Source organism: Muscardinus avellanarius (genome assembly GCF_963383645.1).
Source record: "Muscardinus avellanarius genome assembly, chromosome: 5".
NCBI classification, from domain to species: domain Eukaryota; kingdom Metazoa; phylum Chordata; class Mammalia; order Rodentia; family Gliridae; genus Muscardinus; species Muscardinus avellanarius.
This window is the reverse complement of record NC_137790.1, coordinates 104838008-104843299: the sequence shown is the minus strand read 5'-3', so window position 1 is coordinate 104843299 and position 5292 is coordinate 104838008.

Below are 5292 nucleotides of genomic sequence, written 5' to 3'. Positions count from 1 at the left end.
TTAGATATAATTTAAATTTTTACCAGAGATTGTAAAAATAGTTACACACACACACAATCTTTATCCAGACTTTTATCAATGCATTTTGCATTTGAGAATTATTTATCAATGTTTCTCTCTCCCGTCTTGCATTCAAACACATACAAATCTTTTATTGTATCTAAATTTATAGTTGTAGTTGAAAAGAAGTCAGGTTATGCAGGAACGTGCCCATGCTTTCCTCTAGAACAGTCTTACCGTTTCCACTTAGATTTCCATTTCATTTAGAATCTATTCTTGTGTGTGTTGCATGGAATTCATCTTTAGAAGTTTTCCAAATTAATTTTTTTACTTGTCGCAGCACAGTGTATTTAAGTTGGTCTTTCCCGTGATTTGTAATACTACCTTTGTGGTACACTACATTTCCACGTGTCCGGTCTCTTCTGGATTTCCCGTTGTGTTCAATTGGTCTGTTCACTTGCCAGGACCCTGCGGGTGGGAGCCCAGAGGCTTTGTAGGGTGTTCTGGTTTCTGGTAGTGCTGATACTACTCATGGCCTTTTCTCTTCATATGTGCTTAGCTATTCCTTCATGTTTGTTCCATATAATTTATTAACAACTCATTTATATTCAACTCACAAATAAATGTAATTATATAAATATAATACTATATACAAATATAATATATGCCTAATTTACTTAAGTATATAAATTAGGCAAACTATCATTTTAATAATGTTGAAGTTTTAGTCAAGAACAAAGAATGTCTTCCCATTTGTTAAAGTGGGAAGTATAAAGTCTTTCAGAAGCATAAAGTCTTTTAGAAGTACTTTATACTTTCCTCATGTAGGGCTTAAACATGTTTTGTTGTTTCTCAACTATGGCTTATCTTTTTATTATTGTAAATGAGGTTTTTCTTCCATGATATCTTCTAACTGGTAATTATATGTTTACCAAAAAACAAAACAAGACAAAACACTGGTTTTTGCCAGGCACAGTGACTTGCCTCTGTAATCCCAGCTACTCAAGAGGATAGAACAGGAGGATTGTAAATTGGAGGCCAGCCTGGGCAAATTAGGGAGACTCTGCCTCAAAATAAAAAGGGCTAAGGATATAGCTTAGTGGTAGAGTGCTACTAGGTTCAATCCCTAGTACCAACCAAACAAAATTCCCTCCCCAAACCAACAATAACAACAACAAAACTACTGATCTTTGCATGTTAATTTATATTCCATTACCTTGTTGAATAATTTTAGAGTAGCTTATCAATTACCTAGGACTTTCCAGGTATATATATTATTAGATCATCTGAAAACATAAGTTTTTAATGTGCCTAATTGTTTCTATAGTCCAATTGTACTGATTAGTGTAACACAGTGTAGTAGTGGTCAAGACAGTGGGCATCTTGTCCTTACCTTAGTAGGAATGCCTTTAGCATTTCTTCATTAGGTAAAAGACAAGTGTTAGAAAATTTGCCTGTACAGGTGTATATGCACTACATACTTATATACACAGATAATACATATGTATCTATGTAACCAATTAATGTTTTATATACCATATTAATATACAAAGACATAATTATGTTAAATAAATACGCATCTATATGTTTTCCCTCTCTCTTCCTCCCTTTACTTTTCTCTTTCCCTTACTCCCTCCCTCCCTTTCTTCCTTTATTCCTGCACTGGGGATGGAACACAGAGGCATTCTAATGCTAAGCTACATTCCTGGCCCTATATATTTTTTATTTTGAAACAAAGCTGTGCTATGTTGCTGAGGCTGACCTTGAACCTGTGATCCTCCTAACTCAACCTCCAAAGTATTGGGATTACAGGGACATGTGCCACCATGCCCAGGCATTTCTATTTTCTAAATAGAGTGGTTTTTTTTTTTTTTTTTTTTTTTTTTTTTTGGTGGTACTTGGGGTGGAACCTAGAAGCTTCCTACCTCCGGGTTATACTCCCAGACCTATTTATATTTTATTTGGAAACATGGTCTAAGTAGCTGAGGCTGACTTCGAACCTGTGCAATCCTCCTGTCTCAGCCTCCCAAGCGCTGGGATTACAAGCGTGCGCCAACACGCCCAGCTAAATAGTTTTTTTTTTTTTAAATAAGATATTGTTTTAAGGTTTTTTTTTAGTATCTATATATTTTTTCCTCTTTGGATGTATTTATATAGTAAATTCTAAGCCAGGTGTGGTGGCTCACACTTGTAATCCCAGCAGTAGATGAATGGATTACAAAAGTATGGGATATGTACACAATGGAATTTTAGTCAGCCATAAAGAAGAACAAAATTACGTCATTTACAGGGAAATGGATGGAACTGGAGTACATTATGCCAAGTGAGATTTGTCAGTTACAAACAGTAAAAAGTCAGATGCTCTCCCTAATATGCAGAAGTTAGGGAGGAAAGGGTCATAGAAGGAACTCTAGAAGAAGGAGGAAAAACCATAGATGAGCAAATAAGGCGACTGAGGGGGATGGGAGAGGGAAATCCTCTAACGTACAGGATGCACATTCACAAACATCAGCCAATCACTACGCCAAGCATTTAAAGCAGGGAGGGGACAGGCTGGGGTGGGGACTGGGGAAGGGCTCAATGAGTGATGTGTGCATGTGTGCCTCTGCCATCTTGTACCCAACTAAGATTTATGACAATACGCAATGCACCAAGAAAAATATAAAGTATAAGGAGAAAAAATATTACCTTTTTTTGGTGAAAGTTCCATTTGCCTCGGGAAGCGTTATATTTTCCAATTAAGGTTGTTGCTGTTTTGTATATATCCAAAGATTTGCTTCATTGGTTAAAATGAACAGTGATATCCACAATTTAAATAAAACACACACACATACACACACACAACTGTGAACTAAAAAAAACCCACAGATGCACTGTGAATGTTAGGCAGATGCATATCCATGCTCCCAATTAGAATTTGTGTTGGGGATCTGATGGCAAGAGGTTGCCAGGCCTTTTTGGCTCTCCTGAACACTGAAACACAAGTCACAAGTGTGTTGGGAAGCATTCATAGTATAGCCAAATAATTATTTTGGCTGAATTAAAATAATTCTCAAATTGGGCAATGGACTGATATGACCTTGTAGGCGAGTCCTATAATCACATGAAGTGACTTTAACTGACATTGCTGAATGTATTGTGGGAATAGATCTTTTAAGTTCCTGTGGAGCACACACTTTAAACAAGCAGCGACAGATCTCAATGTGGTGATTCTAGAGAAGAACTAATTAGATAAAATGTTTAAGGAGGGAGGCGAGGAGAGATGGAGATGGGCTCTAAGAGGACACAAAGCATGTAATTCCCCCTCTTCATTTTTTTAAATCTCCCACCCTTCCATGCATACCACTGTAAAAACTAGGCTCCTGGTGTTTGCATTTTACCAAAAAAAAAAAAAAAAAAAGGTGGGAGGATGGAAGACTAATCTGGTATTCTATTTACTGACCAATTCTACTTTCTGGATCTGGAGGATTAAAGATATTAGTAATAATGATCATGGATATGAGGTAACAGCTGCCATCGTAGCCTTGGCATGGATCATAGCTAGGAGATCAATGTTTTAAAATATTAAAAAAAAAAAACTGAACTGGGCACAAGGGTACATGCCTGGAATACTGGTACTTGAGAGGCTGAGACAGGGTGATCACAGGTTTGTGGCCAGCCCCAGCTACTTAGTGAGGTTCTCTGCAATTTAGCGAGACTGTTTCAAAATAAATAATAAAAAATGGGGCTAGGGAGGTAGTTCGAAGGTAGAATGCCCCTGGGTTTAATCCCTAGTACCTCCCCAAAAAAAAAGAGAGAGAGAAGAAACTGCTAAACCATCTAGGGATGGACATGGCCAAGTGGTATGGATGTAGGTTGAACACAATGAGGACTGGAAAAAGTGAAGAAACTCATCAGACCACTTATGTCATCATTGAAAGAGAACAGCAAACTTCAGATCCTGGAGAGGAGGGTGAGAGAGAGACCAGTCTCTGCAAGGGTGTACACAGAGGGGAAAAAGAGGGGAAATTTTTTACTCTTTTGTACCTGCTAAATTTTGAAACCAGTGACTGTATATGTATATGTATATGTATGTATACAAATATATACATATGTATATATTGTGGTTGTTTTTGTATTGGGGAATGAACCCAGGGACAACCTGTCTCTGAGCTATACCTCCAGCCCTCTCTATGTTGAAACAGGGCTTGCTAATTTGCTGAGTCTGGCCTTAAACCTGCAATCCTCCTATCCCAGCCTTCCAAGTACTGGAATTACAGGCATACATTGTCCTGCATGCCTATTTTACATGTTTTTTTTTTTTTTTTTTTACTATTAAGAATGTAAAAATAAAACCAAAATTGTACCTAAACCTGGAATTAAAATTTAGAAATTAACATTATTTGTTATTAAAGCTAGTATATTCTCTAAGTAAGGATCAAGAATATAAAATATACTTTAAAAATTACAGATTTCCTTTTAAAAAATGATATACAATAACACAATTTTCTACTATTAAAACATTTTTTAAGAATATACAAATAAGCCATCAAATTAACTTTATTTTATTTAATATAACTGCTGAAGGTAAGAGACAAATATTATAACAAAATGTTATAATTGACAAGTTTACAATCTACATTTTAAAGGGTATTTTAGTATAGCCAAAGACTTAACAGTTGAATTTTACCCATTTTTGAAATGTAAAATGCACATTATATTAATACTACATATCTTACAATTTTATAGTTTTAGTTAAAACATTTGAGTTTCTGTATGTAAAGGCAAGAGATTTTCTATACCTAAGACAAATAAAATATATTACTAATGAAGTGCCAATAGACTATAATGCTGTTTCAACTATTTCCTTTTGAGGGACAAGGATAAAAGTACACAACAGTATAGAACTAGTCATTTTCATTATACTAGTATAGAACTAGTAGTTTGCATTATATTTTGTAATAAGCAAAAGATTACTTATAGTAGATAATAAACACAATAAAATTCCTCTCACATCAAAACCATGACTTATGACAAGCTGTTCAGTCACAATATGTTTTAGTGTCCAGAGTTTTTAAAAATTACAGTCTTAAACTAAGATAAACCTAATTCTACCAATATCTAGAAATAGTTTTAAGGACTTCATATAAATAAAAGAATCTCTCTTTTTATGGTAAAATAGCTTTACACCTGTTGTAAAGAAAGGAGAACAGTAGTGAATGGCAAAATTTGGCAATAGGAATTTTTCTTGTAGGTAAAAGATTGGTATATCTTGCTATAAGATGCATTTTTCATATAAAGAAAATGTGTTTA